The sequence below is a fragment of the Sciurus carolinensis genome, chromosome 14 (genome assembly GCF_902686445.1).
Source record: "Sciurus carolinensis chromosome 14, mSciCar1.2, whole genome shotgun sequence".
Classification (NCBI taxonomy): Eukaryota; Metazoa; Chordata; class Mammalia; order Rodentia; family Sciuridae; genus Sciurus; species Sciurus carolinensis.
The window spans coordinates 56,043,294-56,066,050 of NC_062226.1; the positions used below are offsets into that span (position 1 = coordinate 56,043,294).

A 22,757-nucleotide genomic window follows, 5' to 3' on the forward strand; every position below is an offset into this window, starting at 1 on the left:
AAGTGTTTGTGCAACAAATAAACATGATTGAATTCAGGTAGCAGATTGTTCACTGCCTGGTATATATTTTCCTGATCATCTTTATTAGTAGTGCTAATTTAAATAGTTACTGAATAAGTGATAGCAATTGTATGTATTTACAAAGTTCTCTGAAAATTAACATGTCTATATTTGTTAGTTAAGAGCTTGGTTTAAAAAGAAATTACTGTAATAAAATAAAAAAGTTCAGTGGTAGATAAATCCAGTGTCTCAACTAACATTGGCAAGAGTGTCCACTAGACCCCAGCTCTTCCACTTTCTGTGCTGTTTTCATTCTTAAGCAAATACCATGGCAAAGGCGGAACTGCTCAGCAATGCCTGGGAGAAGGATAGCTTCTTTTACAGTGGAAACATTTCCCATGGTGCTGGCTTGGGTCACATGCCCCTCCCTGAGCTGCACAATAGTGCTGCAGTGATGTGCTACTACATTCCTTTTCTGTGGTTGCCATAACAAATGACCAAAAACCAGATGACTGAAAACAACAGAAACTTCTTTTACAAAATCAAGGTGTCAGCAGGGCCATGCCACTTCCAGAGGCCATAGGGGAGATTCTGTTTCTTATCTTTTCCAGCTTCTTGGAATTCCTTGGTTTGTGCCCACATCACTCTGATCTCTGCCTCTGTGGTCCCATTGCTTCCCCGTCTTCTCTGTCAAATCACCCTCTGCTTCTGTCCTGTAAGGGCACACATGATTGTGTTTAGGGACCCTGGAATATTCCAGAATGACCTCATCTCAGGATCCTTAGCTTAATGACAGCAGCAAAGACCTTTTTCCAAAGAAGGTTACATTCACAAGGTCCAGGGATTAGGATGTGGACATATCTTTTAGGGACCATTATTCAACCCACTACATCTGGTAAATATTCAACAATCTCCTTTTCAGGAAATGGGAGGCCCTGAAAAATAGCATGGACCTAGTTCTACAGTATAAGCAGAGCCACCAAGGCCAATTTCAAACTATCAAGGGAAAGTCACTGAACATAGAAATGGGAAGAAATACGTAGTAGCTCATGGCTATTCAGTATCTCCACTGCACAGATTCAATGGATATAAGTAATCTCAAGAGCATAGATAGCAAAATGTAGTCAAATGAGTAGAAAGTGCTAAGGTTTGATACTTATATCCTTTTTTAATAAAATTTATTTAATTATAAGTTTATATGATTTAAATTATAATAGTGATCGTGTTTAACAACTGGCTCACAAACTTTCTGACCATTAACCAATTGGTTTGTATGCACAAGTGTGAGCTACTGCCAACACACCATTGAATAGCATGTACTGATTGATGAGGTCTAAGTGAGTGGTAGTGCCTAAGGTTTAATGCAGGCACATCCAAGCCACGTGAACTGAAATGGAGCTGGGGTTTCCTTAAGAGAAAATTAGTGTGCTATTACCTAAAGAAGGGGAAAAATATTGGGAGGAGGGGCAGAAACAACAAATTCACCTCAGTATCATTGTTTAAACATGTTTTAGTGATTTCAGGCTAAGGCCAAAATTTTTAGCAAAGTTAAAAAGAGTTACAGGTCCAGGTATTGTAAGTACACATGGATGTGCAAATTAGAATCTCCCCACCTAAGAAAAAAATCACTTTTGCACATTCTGATTTCAGTTATCCCATAAAAATCTGTTTTATTTTGGAGACATTTTCTAAAGTGATCGGCTTCAGAAAGAGAGATAAACCAGTGGGTATTTTTTGAAGTAAAAATTCAGTAAAATTCTGAAAATCTTTTAGCATCTTTATTGAGATATAATTCACACATCATGCAACTCACTTTTACAACAAGAGTGGTTTTCAATGCATTCACCAAGTGGTACAACTGCCAACTCAATTTTAGAACATTTCTATCATCCCACAAAGAAACTCTGTACCACTTTGCTATCACTTTCCAACATCCCCCATCTCTTCCCAAGACCTAACCAACCACTAGTCTGCTTTCTGTTTCTATAAATATGTGTACTGTAGGAATTAATCATAAAAAATACATGTTGTATGATTCCATAATTCCACAATGGAATCATAAAACATGTGTCCATTTGTGATTGACATTTTTTTACTTAGCATGATGTTTTAAGGTTCATCCATGTTGTTGTATTCATCAATATTTCATTTCTTTTTATTGCTGAATAGTATTCTATTACATGGATATACCACATTTTGTTTATCTATTCATTAGTTAACAGATATTTGAACTCTTTTCCTTTCTTGACTATTATGAAAGTTCTGCTGTGAACATTCACGTACAAGTTTCTATATGAACCTATGTTTCCATTTCTTTTAAATCAATGACTTTAAGCTAAAACCTTTAGCCAGATTTCTTATTTTCCACATGATTAAGGGAATTGTCATTTAGGACTTAACTCAGAAAGACTACACATAGAATTTCAAACCTCTTAATTTTTGAGTTGCCACCACCAAGCTTGCTCTTTCATGGTGGGGAGGAAGGAAGTAGGAGCTGATCTGACCTGGGGTCTCTAGATCACCGAGCAGGTGTAAGTGAACTTCCTCTTGCAGCAACTAAGTCTGGGCCTTACCCACAATAGGCTCACAACTCTTAGCACAACACATTGTTCCTTTGGGGGTGCTCTATATCCAAAGTATAAAGAAAAAGAAAAAGAAAAACCTTATTTTCTGAACTGCAAATTAGAGTTAAAGAGTTTAGAATATGTGCAGAAAAGGGGGAAAATTAGTTTCCCTGATAGAGGCCAGTGGAGGGTTTCATTTTCTCCCTTGCGTGACTTGGGGGAGTCTTTTGGTGTGTCTTGCAGGCCTGCAATGAAAAAGAGGGCTCTATATTAATTTATATAGTGACTTTCTTCCAAGAAATGCACAGTGTCTCAAACAGTCTTTCACTCATTCCCCTAAGGGAGTTTGCATAACGTGCATAAGAAATTACTTCTTTTAAAATTTACACTCTCCAGTTAGTCAGTGCTGGGCAGAAATAGAACTCGAAAAGCAGACCTCCTGACCAAACATTCCGCTATAATATTTTCAGGGAGCTTCTATAAATCAATGCATATCCTTAAAAATAGGACTTCCCCATCACATCCCCTTGACTATTTACTAATGACTGACATTCCTTTCACCAGGGAAAATCTTTCTTTTCCAAACTGGAATTGACTGGGATGATGTGCACCATGAAATGGAAGGGTATCATTTATTCATAATTAAGTGCTTAGGATGGCCCAGACCCTTGAACCGAAATTACAGTTTGTACTCTGCAGCTTAGCTCTGCTAACTCACCCCAACTGAGAATGCTTTAAGAATCCTAGGACTGGTTCAGCACAAGGGAGAAAAGTCTTGTTTATAACTCCAGGCAGGAACCTGGAGGCAAATCTGTCCACTCTCACTGTTGTTCCTTGCCATTCTGTCCTGTCTTGTTATAGAAGTCTGCACTGCCCTTCAGGGTCTTGCAGGTCATACTGGATGGCATCCTCAGCTCTGGTTTTCCAAAACCCAACTCAGGAAAGGGAGGATGAACCTGGGGGAGTTTCCAGCAGCAGTCATGCAGTCAGGACATAGTTCTCGACCCCAAATACTTTGTTCCTTATGTTGGGCCTTTCCTCAAGATCTTCATATTGTGAAGTTCTCAGTGCTCAACCCTGAGAAAAAAATCTTGGCCAGCGCCACATTAGCTTATATGGAATCTCAGGAAATCACATCTGGGGAATATCTGTGACTTTCCTTCCACTCTCAGAAAACCTCTGGGCTTCATAAATTCCCTCCTTATGATTATCATGGGATGGGAGATCTTATTCCAGTTAGAAACAGAAAGTTTGGTGCGGCATCCCATGCTACCTCCAGCCCGTCATGTTTTGTTTGGGCCCACATAATCATTGGTTAAAATCTTTACGTTTTCTGCAGTCACGGTCCTTTTTTTCCCTAGTACTGTAGATTGAACTTTGCATATGCTAAGCAAACACTCTACCACTGAACTACATCCCCAGTAATTTTAAATTTTTATTTTGAGATAGGGTCTCACCAAGTTGTTTGGGATGGTCTCATTCAAACTAGGGATTCTCCTGCCTCAGCTTATCAAGTAGCTGGGATTTTAGGCATGTGCCACCATGCCTGACTCCCCCATAATCTTAACATGCAGAATATTTTAAATTTTTATTTTTTGTCAGCTAGAACTAGTTACATAGTTTGTAATTACTTACATAGTTTGAGGGCCCAGTGGGTGGATGCCTTATTGAAAATTTAAAAATGTCAAGATTGCAACAGGAGAGCCTTAAACCAACAATGGGCCACTTCTATGTACAGGATCTTATGTGACCGCACAGGTCACATGAAGCTAATCCTGATGCTAATATTTGAAAAACAAAATATTTTAGTCTGGAAAATCTGATCACCCTGGGTCCATATCTCCAAATGGCAGCGCATAATTGACTGCTGCCTGTAGTAGCATGTATTGGTTTTCTAGGACTGCTATAACAAAATGCCACAGACTGGTGGCTTAAACAAAGGAAATTTACCTTATCACAGTTCTGAAGGCTCAAGTCAGATCAAAGTGTTGGCAGGGTTGGTTTCTTGGCTTATAGATGGTGCCTTCTCCCTATGTCTTCACATGATCTTCCCTCTGAACACTTCTGGGTCCTAATGTCTTATAAGGACTCCAAACAGCAGGGCATGGTGGCACATGCCTGTAATCCTAGCACTTTGGGAGGCTAAGGCAGGAAGGTCCCAAGTTCAAAGCCATCCTCAGCAACTTAGCAAGACCCTAAGCAACTTAGTGAGACCCTATCTCAAATTAAAATTATAAAAAGGGCTGGGAATGTGGTTTAGTAGTTAAGCGCTCCTGGGTTCAAACCCTGGTACAAAAAAAAAAAAAAAAAAAAAAAAAGAGGACCATGCCTGCAGTATGTGGAATGGTGACACAATTATAGGACAACAGTTGCACACTCCATCCACATCTGCAAAATCAAGGTTCCTGCTTAAGTGATCCTTCACAGGGCAATAATCAGTTTCCTTAAAAACAACAACTGTACCCATTATGTAGAGATAACGGTTCAAGTGCCATGCAGACGAAAAGAACTTGCCATGAAGTTTAACAGACTCCTCACCTCAGACAGGAGACTTGAATGTTTTAGAAGAAGAAAACTCTCAGCTACCACCCAATTCTTCCCCACAACTGATCCTTCCTCAAATCACCTGACTGTACTAGAGATGGTCCTAAATTTCAATGGAAACCTGACGAGGTACCCCTTTCAGAGAACATAGTCCCAAATTGGTCTTTGTACCTATTTGTAGAAAAATGATAGCCAGATTATAACTGAAAACTCTGCTAATTCTGGGGAAGATTTTGGTCTTGTGCCTGGAACTATTGAAGCATATATTCACACCTACCACATGCGACACTTAGTAGCAGAATTTCCAGCACAACACTTCAGTACTTTATTTTTAAAAGAAACAGCAGAGACTGGAGTCCTGCTCACTCTGCAGCTTTCTTGCAGGAGGCTCCACAAAAGGTTGGGGGAGTGGGGAGTTTTGGTGCTGAAAAGAGGTATATTTTGCACTTTTGAAAACCTTTGCTCAGAATCAGGAACTCAAGATGCTAAAATATATAACATTTGCACCTGCATATATATTTTTAAAAAGTCACATTTGCAAGGCTCTGAGAAAAGAAGGGTGCAACATAATGATTAAGAAATAAATACCAATATTAGAACTTAGAAAAGAACTTAACAGCATCTCACTCTAAATCTTCTTTGGATTTAGGACAAAGAAAGAAATGTCCTAAGATTTTAAATGATTTGCCCCAGACCAGCACTTTGCCCAAAATACAGGTCTTTTCTTTCAGAATAGTGTACTTCCCACCCCAAAGGGCTATTTCTAAATAGGCATTGTCCTGTTGGCCTAAATGGCATGCAAAAAACCCCACAAAACCCTCCTCTCTCCACACCAGAGTCTCTGTTTCGACTTCAGAGTTGAGAAAGGAAGGACTATTTCAACTTCAACTCCCTTAGCAAACAGAAGAAAAGGCATCTGACCCCTCGACTCCTCCAGCTGGTCCCTGGGTCTCTCTGCCCATGGGTCTCCATGCAGCAAGCTGGCATGGGCTGCCAGTCTGACACCAGGGGGCGCAGCATCCTTTGTCCTGACAGGCATTGAAGGCAGGCTCTGAAGCCTGGCTGGGCCTTCCAGAAAAGCAGCCTTTCCCTCCTTTCACAGTTTCTCTTTGGAACCAGCCTACTACCCAGCCCCCTGCATCATCTTAAAGCCCTTTTCTCCTTCTTCCCCAGTGGTGGTCAGAGCTTCTCTCCCCACAATCTCAGATGTGTGCAGCTTCAGGGCTGTCCCCTCCCCAGTTACTCTTCCCCTGTAAAGCCTAGGAGACTGTAATCATAGCCTATCATTCATTCTCATGTGAACATCCCTAAATTTAGGATGTTTCCAGAAATTCTTCCAGAATAAAGAACCATCACAGACAAGTGAGCTTTCTGGAAGAATTGTCCCACCTGTCCTCTAAGATCTCTTCCCTTTTCACTCACCATGAATAATAAATTAAATAACTCATTCTGGGAAGCTGATGCCATACTGCAGTCTCCCCCTCACTTCCCTTTGCCTGCCCCCGAACAGTCTGAAAACAGCCATTGCTGGTAGCTACCTACCAAAGGGACAGGCATAAGCATCCTTTCAGTCTTACCTCACTACTCTTATCCCCCCACTGTGCACCCCTCACAGGACAACTGCTTCTTTGTGTCCTCACCAGCTTGGCTCTATATGCTTTCCAGCAGAAAGAAGTCTACTCCACACTTGCTCAAGTCTCCTGATTCTAAACACGCACTGCTCCCTTCTTTTGCAGATAAATAAGCATCCTCTTCTACTTAGACACACCCCTAACCCTTCCCCTGTTGACACAAATGCACACAGTATGCAAACCCTCAAATGCAAAAGCCATCCCATTTTGCAAAGAACCTTATACTCTGCTGTCTGAACTAAAGGGCCACAGGGTCCTATAGAGGCCTTTCTATATTTACATGGAGACCTCACATTTACACAGTCCTCTCCCTGTCTCTCACTGGAGTCCCCCCACAACTCTGAGAAGAGACAGGAAAATCTAAAGTTTAAGAGGCATGTCCCAGTCCCAGACCTACTGCAGGGCAGAGGTGATACTGGGATCCTAGTAACAGGGCATGGTGGAGGGCTACTTACTAGTCCAATGACATGAAGGCCTGAAAGCAATATAGCCCCACAAATGATTATTAGGTTATATGCACCAAGGGAGTCTATGCTTTCAATTTCTGGAAAAAATGTAGTATTAGTGGGATCCTGAGTGGGGCAGAAGAGGAAAAGAAGGGGTGATGTCAATTCTGATCTGACCTGCCTTTGTATCTGTGGCCTAACTCATTTCTTTTCTCTGAATTCATCTTAACTAATGTAGAATAATTGGTGGTGCTGAGCCTTGAGACAGGTAGCCATGGTTTCTTAGCTTAATTGTGAGCCTTCCTCTCCTTGCTCCTAAAATGATAACATCTATGAGATACACAGCCACTGAAATGAAAAGTATAAATGTCATCCTGGGAGAGGGAGTGGAGTGGCAGACTTTTACTTTCATTTTATGTTCTTCCATATTTTTTGAAGTATTTTAACTTGTGCATGTATTCCTTTTATAAGATTATTTTAAAATTTGTGTTGGGGCTAATGCGGCTCCTCAGAATTGCTGTGAGGATGACTTACGTAACATGTCTGGTATGGCACGTGCTCTGGCACACAGTTGTTGCTCACTAAACAGTAGTCTATTGTTAGCAATTGTATCTTCCTAAAATCTGAGCAAGTGGACTTCAAGTCAAGAGACCCAGGGGCTGCTGCAGACCCTGCCCTCAGTTCCCTGCATGCCCTTGAATAAGTCAAATTCCTTCTCGAACCCTTGTTTTTTTTCTCTGTAAAATGACAAGACACAGACCAACTGATTTGAAAGTGTTGGGAAAGAGAGGCAATATGCTTACCACCAAAACCGTCTGAGGTGCCTTCTCCAATTCAGTCAGTCTTTTCAAAAGGAGACCTCTCAACTTGAGCTCATCAGTCAGAAACTTTCCTAGAACTTGTCATCTAGGATGGGCAAAAAGGGCCAGAGACAGCTGAGCAAGGTCTAAGTACAGAAAGTTAGGGAAGGAATGATGTGTGAACACTGTGTAAGATTGTCAGCTTAGGGCAGGAGGTGGGAAAAGAAGGTCTTGGCTGTTCCTTGGGTGCAGTTGGCACTGCAATCATTTCCAGAGAGATGACCTTGGTGAGCAGAAAGAACTGGGCATCCCTGGCCAAATCAGAGCCAGCCCCAGTCCAATTCCCTAGGATGATAGTTCTTCATGGGTCACAGATCTGACACTAGGGCCCTCCCTAAGCAGATCCAGGAGCCAGGAGCAGGCTTTTGGATAAATGGGCTTTGAGAAAAAAAAAAAAAAAAAAAACAAACAAACAAAAAAAAAAAAAAAACTAAAAAGAACCTACTGTGCACAAGAATTGAGCTAAAGCACCTCTAAAGTTTCTTTCAACAATTCACTTTATCTGAACAACAACAACAAAGTGGAGTGATCACACATAGGTGGTACAAACCTTCAGACTAACCCTTAGCAGTTGATTTAGGGAGACCAGTTTTGGTGCAGTCTAGCTCCTGAAAATCAGAGATTTGTTCCTGAACACAGCTGATTCTTTTCCCACACTGCTCAGAAGGAAGATCTTTCTCAGAGTCTCCTTTGCCAGAACTTGCCCTTTTGGGGACTGGAGGCAGGTAGTCTGGTGGGTAGGAAGGTCGCGACTTTCTTTTTCCCCCACGGTATCCTTCCTATTTAAAGCAGCACCGACTGTCATAGCAGCTTCCTGCCAATATTTGCAGGCAGGAAGATTTTTGACATTGTAAGGGGGGGCGTTCAGAGCAGATGGGAAGTCCTTTCCCAAGACCATCGGGTAGAGCATAAATCGGCTACACCAGCACCCAACAGGAATCCCTAGTCCCCACTCTCATGGTCAGCACCCAGATGGTATCTCCGTTTACATTGTTAAAAAGGGGGTGTGATTTTTCATAACTGCATTATCAGGCCGCGCCTGTTAAAATTGCATCTCCTCCTAAAGTTCGTGTTGTCACTCCCTAAAGGGTAAGTAGTGTTTGCACTTCTTGAGAGATCTGGGATAACGGTATCAGAGTACACCACACCTTGAAGACCCCCTCATGTATATATGTTTTTTTCTTTTTCTGTTTCTTTCTTTTTTTAACGAGGCCTTGCGATGTAAAGAGTTGGACGGGAAGGGCGGTTTGCATCCAGGCATGGACAGGTAGCAACAACTCCGCCTGACTTCCGGAGGCAAAACCAAACAAAAAGAGCTCCAACCATCGTATTTTGACACAACCTGTATTTTGTGAAAATCTGTGTTTTTAGGAAAATGTCCTCCTTTGTACAAGTCACTTTCAGAGGCGGTGCTGAATATCGGATCATTTGTTAAAATGCCTCTGTACTCGATTCTCTACATGGTTCTTTGCTGCGTCCGTTTGTATCTCTAATAAACAGCATTGTTTATTATCCTTGGTTTCGTGCCCCTGGGATTGCACTGAAATAAAGCAGGAGCTCCAAGGCTGAGTGCTGGAAAAGACGCCGGGTTTCCCAGGCCCGGAAAGGTCGCCGGGGCCGCAGAGTTACCCGCCTGGGGAGAGCCCACCCTTCCGTGCGCGCCTGGCGAAGGGCAAGTTTGCACCAGTTTTTCCAGCCGCCGAGGGGTCCCGGACAACTCAAAGGCTGGGCACACGAAGGAGACACACAGAGAAATGTCACTAAAGACTGGGAATAGGGGTGTGACTTAAGGGCCGAATAGGCTAATACCACCAGGATGATTTTTTTAAAAGGGGTGTGGGGACCGCGGCGCGGGAAGCGTTCTGAGCGGTCTTTTAACTCGAAGTCTCAATCCTCATCCTGGTGTAATAAAGTCTCATTAATAAATTCTCGGTTTTCCGCGTAGCCCTGCAGTCTTTGCTGTTAAAACGACTACCCTAAACAAGACGAGACTTTCTCCCCTCTTTCCCAGTTGCTTCCTAATATTTGTCCCCATTTCGTTTTCAGTCGGGTACTTTGTGACCTTGAAGAAAATGAGTCTATGCCTTACGAAAGTGCCGCTGTTCCCCAGCTACAGAGAAACCCTTCCCATTTCCTTGGACTTCAAATGGTGTCCGCGGTACAGCCTCTCCCAAATTTCGCTGTTCCCAGTATGGGGTGAGATTCGCTATCAAAATGCAGAAATCTGCATAAGAGACACGACGCCGAGTGCCTTTGGCGCCTGGGGAAGCCTGTCCAGCGCGTGCCTCCAAATCCCCCAATTCAGTGTTGTGCGGGCTCTGCTGGAGAGTTTGCCAGTAAGAAGGTTGTTAAACGCGCGCCAGACCCGGGCTTTGCGCTTCTCAAATGGAACTTCCAGACCCAAGGCCCACTACGAATTGTCCTTTCCACAGGTTCGTGTGAAACACCAAACCCCCTCTCCCCTAGCTTCCAAAATTTCTCCCAACGGGGTAAACTGACTGTTCAAATTGTCCTTGCTAGCTGCGCTCCCTTATCCAACTGGTTTGTTTAAAAATATAGAGATCCGTTTGCTCGCCAGATTTTCCTCAAGCCACTCGCGCAGCAGCTTCAGACAGCCCCTGGGTTGCAGCGCGTCCAAGCATCGGCGGAGTTCTCCGAATTTCAAAAAGTAGTAAAGTGGATTTCGGCATAGGGAAAAGTGCTGGGTGTTGGAGTGTAAGGTGGGGCGGGAGTCAAGCCGCCAGGAGGCTTTTTTGTTTTTTAAAGTTAGGCACGCATTGAGGCGCAAGCATCAACAACACTGCTTCGTGGTTTCCGAACTTAGAGAATCGTGCCGAGTTTCAGCCCATCCCTGCAGGCAGGGGCCGAGAACAGCGTATGGGGGGCTGTTTTTAGTTCCTGAAGGAGCAGAGGCGCGGGTACAGCTTGCCGGGCACTGACAAGCGCAGCTGACTTTCTCCGCCGCTCCCGGCTCTTCTGCTCTCTTCCTTCTCTTTCCACCCCTAGAGCCGTCCCACTGCTGCCAGGGTTGCGCAGGGGGGAGGAGGGTCGAATGTTTAGGCGGCAGAGTCTCCCAACAGGTAGTTTTACCGGGGAGCTGGCCTGGTTTAAATATCAAAACCTGGGCCGCCTGGGTCTCTCTAAACTGAAGCCGCGACGCAGACATTGAGGAGTCGTGGAATAAAAGTCGCGTTCTGGGAGTCACTTTAAATAACCTTGTTTTCTCTCCATTCTCCAACTTCTCCCAAAATAGCGTGAGCTGCTCGGTTTGGAATGGCGCTCAGCGTGTCTAAATAAACGGCTTCAGGCTGTAAACTCACCGCCGATTTGGTGTCCCCCTCCCCCAGTAGTTACTACAGAACCAACTCGGCTTTAGAACGGTAGGTAGTTTTTGGAAGATTCCCCTTCGAAATATCCTAGGCTCCAAAACAAAAGAGGGGAAGGGTGCGCAGCACTTGGAGGAGATCATTGAATTATGCCTTCCCTTAGTATACAATGAAGAATAGCAGAATGCCAGGCCAGGCCGTGTGTGGAACCGGCTGCCGCGGCCTCGCGCTCCAGCGGGCGCACCACGTTTCCTTCCTAAGGCGCAGGGTGGAGAAGTTGGGTTGGGCCACTTTGTTCTGCCCCAAGCATGGATGCGCACAAGCTGGGGCATAGCAAAAACCAAGTCTTGACTGCGTGGCCCCCTCCCCTGCGGGGGCGCTCTCTCCAACCGCCTCACCTAGGGCCGTGGACGCACGTGGTACTCAAGAGAACCAGCGCGCTATGCGAAACCCCGCGCGTCTCCCCAAAGAACCCTAGCGCACGCACCCTTCACTGGGCGGGGGAATGTGGGGGACTGGGCCCCTCGGCGGTTGAACCTAATACCGCCTTGGCAGACAAGCCTCTCCGGCTACTGCTCTGAGCCGTAGCCTCGTAGTGCCTTCCGCACCGACATAAACCGTGGAACTCCTAGCCCTGTCTTGCTATCTCCTAACGACTTCCCACAGTCACCGGTGCCCCAGAGCATCAGGGGCCGTAGGCAAACCTGACCCGGGAGCCTTGAATCTTCAGCCGCTTCGGGACCTGAACACTGCAATCTCTCAATCTCCCACTCAAGCGCATTTCGGAATTACTTGATAGTCCTGAGCCTCTGTCACTAACCAAGCTACCTAAACTTTCCAAAGAAAAGTTTACTCGCGTTTTGCCACCTCAAGTTCGCCCCAGCTGGCGCTGGCAGGAGGAGGAAAAGAGTACCCACTTCCCCCTCCACCTATCTTCCTCTTCTCCCCCTCCCGCCTCGCTTTCCCCTGTGAGTCCAAACCTTGCGGGTGGGAGTGCGCAGCGGTGGAGCCCCCGAAGGCACCGACTGTGCAGGGCACGGAGTTCGTTTCACATCCCTCAGTGTCTGCGCCTTGACCGTTCCCGCCCCCTCCTCCCCCACCTCGTTTTCAGTGGGGACCCGCGGGTTTGTAGTTTAGTTTTGTTCCTATATGTGTGTGTGTGTGTGTGTGTATTGTGTGTGTGTGTGTGTGTGTATGGATGTATATGTTTACATATGTACATCTATATGCACACACATATACATATATATGTTTGTGTGTATTATGTATATATTTTTAAGGGTTCCCACTCTGCCCAAGCCTAGAGCATCCGCCTGCCTTCCAGGTCCTCAGCGTGGGGCTCCGTAGAGGCACCCTTCGCGCGGGGCGGGCTGTCTCCTGTATGGGGACCAGGGACTCCCTGGCAGCGATTTCCCTGGACTGGTTTCGTCTCCCTGGGAGCCCCTACGTCCTGGTGTGACCATTCGTGTAAGAGCTCAAGGCAAGTCTACTGTGCTCCTTTCTCACTTCCCGCGCGCACGCGCGCGCGTACACACACACACACACACACACACACACACACACACGCTCACAATCCGAAACTAGATGCTGTATATTTGGGAGAATGTTAGAAGACAGAATAGGCAGCAGTGGAGAGGAGACCCTATTCTATCATCTTCCTGAAGTCTTTCCCCGGAGAGAATTGGGCGTTCTGAAGCACGGCCAGGAGACCGCAGAAAGCACCTCAAGTTGGTTAACTTGTGGCCAATGTTATGTTTTTATTTTGCCTAGGATTAGCAAGATTTGAGATTTTGTGTTCAAATTTACTACCCCGGAGTTTCAACTTTAAAAGTCACAAGCCAAAGGGAATATTCTGGCGAACTGGACCTATTTGTGCGCTGCGGGACACGTGCGGGAGTGGGGGGCGACAGAAACGAAATCCGCCCAGGACCTTTTGGCTCAGACTCCTGTACGTTGGGATGCCCGGCGACCTTCTCCAAACTCCACTTGGTTGGGCATGAAATCGCACTTGACGCAGTCAAGGTCATGGCCCCCACTTAGCCTCTTTCTTCCACGTGGCAGGAAGGTTCCTGTCGTCAATCGCAGAGGATGCCTGCGGAGAGCTACATCTTGAGGGCACGCGGGTTCCGCAGGGATGAGCCTGTGTCTCCCAAATCATAATTTTGTATTTTTGTATAAATACAAAATCGTATTTAGGTCAAGGTGTCTGGGGAGGGGTTATTGGTTACCTCCTGGATATGAAACGTTTATGCAAAGCAAATACGTCTACAAATCCTCATTCACGAGCATCGCAGAAGATCTTAGCCAGTCCCCATCACAGTCTGTTGCTTCTGCTGTGATCAAACACGCTCCAGTCATGGTCCCTCCAACCAGCAGTGCTTTGCACAGGCCAGATTGAGGCTGGACTGCCTGGGAACCAAGGTCTGAAATTCTCGCTCTGCAGGGAGGCCTTCCACCTCCAAACTCATCCCTACAGTTGACCCACGTTGTCACCACGGCTTTTCAGAGAAAGCCCTGCAGAGGGTCACCTGAAAAGTGGGAGTTTCCAGTCCCCACAGGAGAAGCAAAACCGTACAGCAACAACCAGGGGACCTCTATGCTGGCATTGAAAGGGGCATTTGTTGGGGAAAGAGTGTAGGAGGAGAAAAATAAGTTGAAGGGGCAGATAAAGTTGTAAGTGTAAGCAGTCTTGCTTCTCAACTCTCTTCTCACCATCCCCAACTCCAAACAGTGGGCAAAATTGTCTTTCAAGACCCAAACTCTTCCAGGATGAGGCGAAGAAGACTCCTAACCCTCAGCCACCATCCACACTCTCAAGGTGTAGCAACTGCCCTTGGCCCTTCCAGGGCAGAAGCCTGGGCTTCCAATGTAGAGTCTCATTCACAAAGAAACAACCCTCCTTCCCATCTCCATCCCGGTGTACTCTGCATACAGACACGGCCCCGTTGATTGTATCTCTATTTAATATCCAGTGCCCTAGATTTCATTGGGAGACTTTAAGGAAAGAGTAGCAAGGAGAAAGAATTTTTAAAAAGAGCTGTGCTTCTCGAGAGAGGGCTGAAGAGGAACTGAAAATCAAGAAGAAATTGGGGGGGGGTGGACTGTTTTTCATTTCTCTTAGAAGCTATCATCTTTACACCAAAATGTGTTTAAGTTACTACAAACACAGGAAGCTGGGATTCTTGATGGGAACAGAAGTCAAAGTCTTGCAGGATGTCCCTTTTCCCTACCTTTCCTTTAGAAAGGAACTGAACTCCTGTTTAGTTTTGTGACTCTGTGCCCTTCAGTAAGGTCCTTCTGGCTGCCTGAGTGTGTTAATGATCTGTTTCCCCAGGGAGACCAAGCCCAGGAGAGTGACCTAAGACAGGCTCCCAGAACCCCTTGAGCTGTGCTGTTTATCCTGTTAGGATGGACTTGGGGAAAGGAAACTGATCTGTGAGGCCAGAGGTGGGTTGTGGGAGAAGTGACCCCACCACGCTTCTTCCTTCAATTGAAGCCCCAATTCTGGTTATTTAAAACCTCAAGTGTGTATTTCTAATTTTCATTCTTAATTTTATTTTTAAGGAAGCAATGTGTGTTTGTAGTTCTTTATATATGTATGTTCTTCATTTACTTTTGTGTGTTTTTGCTTCAGGGGTTTCTTTTTTTCTTTCCTTTTCCCCCCTCTATGGTCTTAGCAATCCTGGAGGAGAAGGTTTAGTGGGGAGAGTGAAACTGACCAGTTTATTCTTGTTAATCAGTCACAAACACAGCACAAATAGTGACTCTCTGTTCTTAACAAAATCCCTTTTAAAAATCAGAGTCATTTAGGCAGGAACTGGTTAGGATTGAGAAATCGGGAATACTCGTGAACTAGCTAATACTGTCCCTTTAAGAAAAATCCATAAAGGTTTTCCATCAGCCCAGAGTCTGGGAAAGAAGCAAACTAACTGCTTGGAACAAAAGAGACAAAGAAGCCAAACAACAAAACAAACAAACAACTCCCCCAAACCCCCCTCCCTTGGAGACAACAATAGCCTAGACACAGCAAGTGCAGTTACTGCCCGGCTGGCTGCTACTGTCCACCTGCCAAGTTTCCCGCATTTGGCTGGAGACTTTCTCTCTCACCCCACTCCCACCCCATCAACCCCCTCTCATAGCCCTTTCTGTTTTTCTCTGTGTGACTCTCTCTATGTGTCTCTCTTGGGATCTGACAGTGTGTGTGTGTGTGTGTGTGTGTGTGTGTGTGTTGTTTTTGCTTTCACTTGATGTAGCTCTCTGTCTCAGACACCTTTATGTTCTCCTTCTCTCTCTCCTCTCCTCCCACCCTAGTACATTAGCATATCATGTATCTATCTGTCATCTATCTATCTATCTATCTATCATCTATCTATCTGCCTGCTAGGCCCTTTTTTTGGTGACTCCTCCTCAGAACTGTGTTTCCCTGAGTGGTTAATGGTGGCCTGTTTTGTATTTTGTTTGCAGCAGCCTTTGCCAGGAGGATCCTGAAGTCCATTTGCACTTCAGTTTTAAACCGTTCCTCCTGTTCAGCTCTTTGCTCCTTTTCTATAAGGCTTCTGGCACACTTTTCCCCCCTGTCCCCAACCAGCCCTTTCTTTGCTTCTTGGCACTGCTTGGGACTCTCATGCATGCCTGCCTTCTCTTTCTCTCACTCTCTCTTCCTCTCTCCCTAGTAGTCAGCCCCCTCCCCCTAACTCCCAAATTCAGCCTTCTTCCCTCCTCTTCCCTCCTCCCCAACAAACTTTAATAAAATACCATAAACATCTTTGCCTGGGGATTGCTTTTCTTTATAGCATGAATATAAAGCCTTGGAAAGTGAGAAGTGGAGAAAGAATCCATACAAGGAGACTGCAGTCAACAGAGGCTGTAGCGTGGATCTAGCGTCCCTGCCAACAGCCTCATCCCTTTCACACTTTTTTTTTTTTTTTCAAATAAGCCCTTTTGTGACAGCATCCCTCCTGAGGCATCTGTGTCCCTCCTACCCAGGCAGCAGGGGTGAGCCCTGCTGGCCCTTGGGGAGAGAAGCTGCAGCTTCAGTCGCAAACATTCCCACCCCCAGCCCCCAGTCACTTCCTGAGACACAAGTGGGAAGTAGGGGCTCCTGGCAATGGGGGAGAGGTCTTTATATCCTCTTAATAGTATAGAATGGTCACTTGAAAAGAATCTTCTCCAAGGACCAGAAAAGAACATGTTCTAATGAACTTTGTTCTTGGAGTAAAGGGGGAAATTTCAACTATTAGAAGATTGTGGGGGAAAACAAGACTAAACTGTTTCTCTAAAGCAGATCTGTGAATTCCCAGCCAGGTGGTACAGATTTGGCAAAATGGCGACACTCCCCCCACTATACACATGCATACCATGCACAGTAGGCAACAGAACCAGTACCAATTATTTCCCTCAGCCTCCCCACTTTTTTTCCACTTTTCTTCAAAAATATACAGACATAAATACATAAGGAGTAACCCTGAAGGGAGAGAAAACATTTAGCTTGAGAACAGTTTAAAAACAGAAATAGGAAATTTACTCTCATTGTTTGGTTGCTTGGTGATAGGCAGTATTAAGAAACAGGGATGTCATAAAGCACACACATGCGACTGGGGGAGTAGCTCAGTGGTAAAGTGCATGCTTAGAATGCACAAGGCCCTGGGTTCCATCCCGCTAAAAAACATATTTTTCTTGCTTTAAATCGTATATATATGCACACACATATATATGCTTGGGTATATGTATGTATATTTAGTTGGTGGAAGCAACTCATCAGAAGAAGAGTGAGGGCTTTTGAAATCGGGCACCCATGTTTTGACTATAACCCGCCACTCACTGGCTAGGCAACTGTGGGCAGGCTGCTCAACCTCCCTCGAACTGTTTTCTAAAAATGAAGTGTCATTGCAAACCTGAATCAATGGGTTCTCTTCCCTTCTTCCTGTCCTCCCTTCAGTTTATCCTACTTTCCTTTCTCCCTTCTCACTTCACTGGCTTCTTCTCTGAGCTTTCCAGAAGTCTAAGCAAAGGGGGAGTCTTCCAAATTGCCCCAATTTTCAGATCCTAAGGAAAACTTTGTTGCCCTCTGAGTCCTGGTATTGGAATACTATAGACCATACATGAATCCACTCGAATGCTCAAATGCCACCTGGGATCATTTGTTCTTAGACTGGATCATTTGACTCCATTATTCCACCCCCTCCTCTAGGTTCTTTCTTTTCAAAAGTTCAGGGAGAAGACCCCTTATCCAGGATCAACTATGTACACATTTTACCTCCTCAGAGTTCTGTTCTTGGGGAGGTATTAAACATTGTCCCATGACCAAAAAACCTAAGAAGGGAGAAGCAGAAAAGAATATGTTCTAATGAACTCTGGTCCTGACCCATAACTGCCCAATTGGGAATGCTGTTTTCTTGGTATTTTGACCTTGTCAAAATGACTGATTTTTTTTCCTCCGGAGGAGTCACTGTCTAGCTAAGCAGTGCTTCTCGAGCAGTGTTCTGGGACTACGCATCAGTGCATCTGGAAGCACTCACTGGTGGGGCGCCTGGCCTGGCCCGACTGTTGCTGGGATTCTTTTTCTTTGTCTTCCCCAGAAGTCGAACCTGAAACTGAACAAGCCTGTGAGCCATGGCTGCACCCCTTCCCCCCACCCCAGTTTCAGTTTTGGGAGAATGAACACAGAAAGAATTCCCACCTCCAACTTCCTTTTTCCACTGGTCTTATTGTCTGTTTGGCAAATACTCCCATTTCCACACTTCCCTGGCTTCCTGTGCTCTTTTCCTGTTTTATCATAGCCTTAACAACCCTTGAGAGGCACAATCTTGCAGCAGATGTTGGGAAAGGTGTCCAGTCCCTTACCTCCCTTCCCAATACCACAGATCACCTTGCTCTTCTTTCTGCTTTTGTTTTTATTAAAGCCCTCTGCTACTTATGACATGAATGTGGAAAACTATTCGGTCTTTCTCCCTTTTTAGGCATTCTAATTTCCAGGTGCCACCTTTCTATAAACTAGTAACAGAGCTGTCTGTCCTCCCTGGAAGCACTTCTTCTTAGTACAGATTTCAGTTGCTATTCACCAGGTGTCCTTGGGCAATGAACAATCTATACAACTAAACATGGGCACTCTAATTCTCCAACTCTCACAGGGGTGAATGCTAGTGGGCATTTAGTTATTTAAAGTCGTTTCCCTGAAATGTAAAAGAAAACAAAATGTGAAGGCAGAAGAATAGCAGCTTCTAAAGCCTTACAAAGCCATGTGCTTTCTCCTTTTGGGAAGAAGGAAGAAGGCTGAGATTATGTTTTCTTATTTTGTCTTTGACCTACACTCTTCATCTACTAAAGTTTCATTGCCATACCAGTGGCAGGAAGGCATTTGTTACTGCAATAACCACCCCTCTCAAGATCCAAGCATTGGTAAGTTCCCTGTTCTTTGCTTGACTTTGCTTCTAGTAGGCCAATTTTTATAGGAAGCCAGTAACCTGACAGGTGGCACTCTTCTTAAGTTGGCACTATTGCTTTCAGAACTAAAAAGTTTAATTTTGCCCCCCCAATAAATAATAAATAAGTAATTAATTAAAAACCCAGATCTAAATAAATACCACCACCAGATCAATAGATTTCAAACCACATCATTTTGAGCTGGTAATGTAATAATTCGTACTATGCGCATGGAAAAGTCTCAAGGAGCATTCAGTTTCCTGCTCAAGAGAGAGATTGCTTCTAATTGCTAAGTTACAGTGGTTCTGTATTGACCTTTCCTGTAGAACAAGAAACCTCTCCATTTAGGAGTCTTTGGAAAAACACTTCATCCTCTGAGGTGGCTCTCAACCCTGACTGCACATTAGAATTACCTGGGGAGTTTTAAAAAATTAGCAGTGCCTGGGCCTCTCCTCAATCCAATTAAGTCAGAATCTCAAGGGGTGTCGTATGGGCATCGGTATTTTTTAAACCTCCCCTGGGTGATTCTAATGTTTAGCTAGGGTTGGAACCAGTAATTTATAGGTCAAGAGAACGGTGCATCCTGGTGCACAATGCTTATTCCTTTACTGAGTATGGAATGAACTCCTACTATGGGACATGGTTTGCTGGAGACAAAAAGATGAAGTTGGTGAACATCATGTTCCACAAGTTTAGGATTTAGTAGGCAAATGCTGATGTGCAGATGTCAGAATGGAATCTCTGCGAAGCAAGTTGACTTTGCTTCTAGATTCCTACAGAGCATGGAACTGAAATTTGGAGAGTCCAGTTACAGTTCAGGTACTATCACTAATGAGGGAGGTGACCTTTGACTCATAATTTCACCTCTGTGGGCCTCTGTCTAATCATTTGTAAAAAGAAGTGACTGCTCTGGAAGCTGTATGCTTTGTACTGGTATACTCCAACCTTACTGTGCATTGCTAAATTCCCAGAAAACCATAAGCCTAGCCAGGCAATTACCAAATACTTTTGGAGGCAAGTTTACTCACTCATGCATACTACCAACAACCGCCCTTCTAATGTTCCACCAAATCCCTCTCCAAAAACCTTACATATCAGAGTGTTAATTTTTAAATAATACTGGGATCCCTTAATTTTCTCTCCCAGTCTCTTACAAATTAGCAGATGAAGAGCATGGAGTGGTGGTAATGTCTATGAGCAGTGGGTAATGACTAACAGAAGTTGATCCAGTTGGATAAATGTCTAGTGGATTGCTGCTGGGGTCAGTGTTAGTTCTGGTCTTAATTAACATCTTCATTAATAGTGTGGGAGAGGGAATAAACAATAGCTAATGATATTTGCAGATGGTAGTAAATTCAGAGGTGTTGCTTCTACCAGTGAGAGCAGCACGAGCCATGGGGATATCAGAGATGTGAACAAGAGTGATTATAATGATGTTTGTTCTGGAAAAGGCAGAATGAAATGTTCAGGGAAGAAAATGAGGGGGAGTGGGGGGCGGGAGGGATAGGGAAACACTAAAAGAAATCACTCTCTCCAGCCCGTACCTTGGTGAGCATTTGGCAAATGAGGCAGCTGGTAGCCTTACAGCCCCTGTTGCTGGTGTTGGAACGTTGTCTTGAACAACAATGATCATCATAGCAACAACAGTAATGGTAATGACATCCAACATTTACTGAACGCTTACAATATGTCAGACAGGGTTCCAAGGGGTTTTCAGGAAAGCAATTTTTTTATCCCTAAAATCATACTGCAGTTCTTCTAGGTGCTCTATAGATTCTGACAGGGGACCTTGCTGTGGTCCTTGAATGCCTGGGTCTGAACAGACTTGCGTATAAGTGGAAATGAGAAATATAAAGAGAGATGGCTAAGTAAAGTGAAGAATGTGATAGGTCCTCTTTCCCCAAACTCATAGGGAGGATCTTCCCACCTATGATTTTTTCCATCCACACTTGCTTACTAGCCTTTTTTGGCAATTGCAATAGGATTAAATAGGGTTGGTGAGGGTAGACAGAAAAATCTAGCAAATGATCCAGAAGAAAGAAAGAGGAAGGGAGGGAAGGGGAGGGGGGAGGAAGGAGAGAAAAAGAAGGAAGGATGAAAGAAAGGAAAGAAAAGAAAATTTACTATGTGCATACCACAAGTCACAAAGTAGCTCCAGGAGCTGAGCTAGGTATGTGTCACTAGTTTTCTTGTTTAACCTTCATATGTATTATTCCCACAATGACTCTCTCTAATAGTGGTTATTAGTTCTGCTTCTATTCATTAAAGAAAAGAGTTGAATGGTTAGATCATGGATGCAAACACAAAGCTGATAGGAGTTGAGGTTTCAACTCTGGTTGCTATACTATTAAATTTATTTCCTTTCCAATCTGGAGTACACATGCTCTTTCCTTTCAGTTTATCCCTTTCCAGATTAATGGCAACACACAGCCACACATAAAGAGTCAGAAGGTAGAAATATTAAGGGAATAAAAACTGAGGTATAAAGGGAAAGTATAAAGGGAAAGTGGTCAGTGTACACATCCACTGCCTCATGCAATGTGATGGAATTATTTAAATTATAATTTGAAATTAACAAAAATAGAATTTGCAAATGAGAAAGGTTTCAAGACAATGAAACGCACAATAATGTGAATTTGACCTTGAGGGAATTTAGCAGAGAATACCAGTGTCTGAGACAAAAGTAAACTGAAAAGAAAAACAGTTGAATATAGAAGCCAAGGCCCTTATTGAGAAATGTGAAGTGGGGGGGCCAGATGAATGCTGAAGGTCTTCAAAATGACATCAGAGGAGCTTTAGGAAGTTGGAATCTTTTTTTTGTTGTTGTTGTTTGTTTGTTTTTTGCGGTGCTGGGGATTGAACCCAGGGCCTTGTGCTTGCAAGGCAAGCACTCTACCCACTGAGCTATATCCCCAGCCCGGAAGTTGGAATCTTGTAGCCTGGACATTTGTCTTCTCCCACCCCAATGGAACGCCAAATGCCAACTCAGGTTTAGAAATTGGAAACTTGAAATTTAAAATAATGAGATATGCATTTCTGAGAAATGTACATAAAATTCAAAGGAAAAATACAGAGCAAATGCCAATGTAATCATGACTTAGATAAAGAAATGCAATGCTGCCAAGACCTGGAAGGCCCCTCCACATCACCTCCCTCTCTCAAGAGGTAACCATTACCATGATTTTTCTTATGATTATTTGCTCACTTTTATTTTTTTTAAATTGTGGCTTCAGCACTTCTACATGCCTGTTTTTGAACTTTACGTAAATAAAATAATACTACATGTATTCTTTCAGTCATATGTTGTGTATAAATAATCTACTCCATACTTCTCCCTTGTACTGTTGAGGGAAATTTTGGTTGTTTCTCCTTTGGAGCATTTATGAACAACTCTACTGTGCTCTTCCCATGTCACCTGCTGTGCATGTGCAGGAGTTTCCTTAGGCTAGGGTCTAGAAAATCTTCATCTCCAGGCCAAATAGAACCTACCTTCTGTGTGTGGCTTGAGCAGTAAATGGTATTTACAGTTTTAGATGTTTGAGAAACATCTAAACTAGGCTACATAAGACCTAGTTTAAAAAGAAAATTCAGGGGTCTCTTTTTTAAAAATAAAAAAACAGAATCTAAAAACTTTCAAGAGTTTCAACATGGTGACAGCAGAGCATTAAATCAACATGGGAACCTGTTAAGCAAGGGGCTTTAGGCAACTGCACAGGTTCACACCCATGAGGCTGCCCTGCCTAAAATACTGGTCCTTTACAGAAAACATTTGCTGATCCATGCTCTAGAGCATCTTAGATAAAATAAGTTGCTACATGTAAAACACCTAGCACCATGCCCTGTAACTCCTAGGATTCCTATAAATAGGAGGTTCCCTTCCTTCCATTCTTCTACCTGGGTTTCCCCACCTCCAAAAGACCAGTCTGTAGAGTCTTTTGCCAAAAAGGTCAGGTTCTCAGCAACT

The 22,757-nt window shown here is 44.2% G+C and overlaps 1 long non-coding RNA gene across 2 annotated transcripts in view; it reads right to left on the reverse strand.

Moving 5' to 3' along the window:
* Positions 1 to 1,772: 1,772 nt before the first annotated feature.
* LOC124964386 (uncharacterized) overlaps positions 1,773 to 22,757 on the reverse strand; it is a 39,042-nt gene continuing 18,057 nt past the window's right edge. The window contains exons 1-3 of one of the 2 annotated variants that reach the window (XR_007104945.1): positions 12,352 to 12,431; positions 7,989 to 8,091; positions 1,773 to 2,809 (exon numbers count right to left, since the gene is read on the reverse strand). This is a non-coding gene — a long non-coding RNA (uncharacterized LOC124964386). Of the gene's footprint in view, positions 2,810 to 7,988; positions 8,092 to 12,351; positions 12,432 to 22,757 lie in introns of those variants that run through there. The other variant, XR_007104944.1, reaches the window with a different exon arrangement.